The sequence below is a fragment of the Merops nubicus genome, unplaced genomic scaffold (genome assembly GCF_000691845.1).
Source record: "Merops nubicus isolate BGI_N331 unplaced genomic scaffold, ASM69184v1 scaffold7016, whole genome shotgun sequence".
NCBI classification, from domain to species: domain Eukaryota; kingdom Metazoa; phylum Chordata; class Aves; order Coraciiformes; family Meropidae; genus Merops; species Merops nubicus.
Genome location: NW_008615541.1, coordinates 19,810 through 21,452, shown reverse-complemented (window position 1 = coordinate 21,452; position 1,643 = coordinate 19,810).

Genomic DNA, 1,643 nt, shown 5'->3' with positions numbered 1-1,643 from the left:
TTTCCCTAGAAGGACCAGATTTAAATCCACACAAGTGTGTCTGAAACCTTAAATTAGAATAGAAAATAAGCAGAATTAAGGACACTTCTTCTATGGAATAAAAAATATTGCCACTGAAACATGATAAGGCTCTCATCCTGTGCAGAGTATTGAAATATTTGTCTTTGATTTTAATGGAAATGTGATCAGGCTTTTAGACTGTTAGAAACTGGGCAAGGAGGAATGGCAAAGAGTCTAATGGAGACAGAATATTTATCATGTGAAGATTGTTGGAGGAGTGTATTTTAATTCACCCATTAGTTTCCTAAACACTGTCATGTTTGTACTTAAAACTCCAGGGATCTTTCCTTCCTCAGCTGATTGTAATGACACTCCCTGACCTCCTGCACACTTGTACCAGGGGTTGTTAGTCACCTGAAACTCAGAAAAAGGAATTCTGTACTTGTCAATAAATGTCTTCCTAACACTTATAAAAGAATAAGAAAGTGAAAGCTTCTCAATTTCTTTCAAAGGCTTGTAATACAAAATCCTGCTAAAATAGCAAGCCATGCATTATCACTCATGGTCTGAGTATGAAGTTTTCTTAAAATCCAGGATATACGAGTCAAACAGATAGCACTGAAATACAAACATAGGAGACAAAGTAGCTTGATTCCTCTTTACTTTTCAGCAAAGCACAGAGGGCTGTCAGTGCTACAGTTTTCCAGAGATGCTGCTGTCTTCTGGGGTGGTAAAGGAGTAAAGCTCTTCCTCTAAATGATTGCTTTCTGAAAGGTCCTCAGATCAGTGGTTTCACTGATGAGCCATCTTAGACACAGACCTTGTCTTTACAAAACACATTTTACAACACTTACATTAGATGTAAAGCCCATGCCTGTCTTAAACTCTTTGACAGTTGAGGCTGTGACACCACCACAGCTTCCTCTAGGCAGGACACAGAGTGCTCTTTGTTCACCCAGAGGAGGCGGCTTGGGCAGCAAGCTACAGGTGAGCTTAAAGGACAGTCCTCTTTTGTGGCCAAATGCCACTGCTTGTAATCTTACTGTTGCTATTGGTTATGGCTCTTGCTGAAAATTTCCTCCTTCCACGTGTTTGTGGATTTTTCTCTCTTGGGTGCAGGGGAAGGGGTCACTTTCACAATAAACTGAGTCTTTTGCTGTCAGACTGCTAACTCCAAAGGGCCTGCTCTGGAAACAAAGCGTGGCCTCTCAACTTTGAGAAACTGCATATGGTACTCAGCTGTTTAGGCAACACTATCTGGCACCATGACCCTGTTGCAGTAGCACCAGTGAGGTTTTCTGCAAGGCAGGGACATCTCAAGGTTGCTTCTGCAGACAGTGGGAGGAAGCAGCATGAGGGAGATGGCAGTGAATGGTTGAAGGTAGGACTTGAGGGAGCTCCATGTTTCATTGACAAAGGTCAGTTGCCACCACAAAACTCTTTCTCCCATCTTTACTAAGCTCCTGATTTGCTGAGTGCCAAAGTTAATGAGCTATTGCGATTGTCCTGGCAGAGCTCTACCGCTGCTCATGCTCACCAGGGTCTCCAAAAGCCCTCCAGCATTGTCCCTACTTCCAGGGGTATCTGAACACTATGAGCAGCTCTCCCATTAAGGCTGCCCTTCAACAGTGACTTTCAGTCCT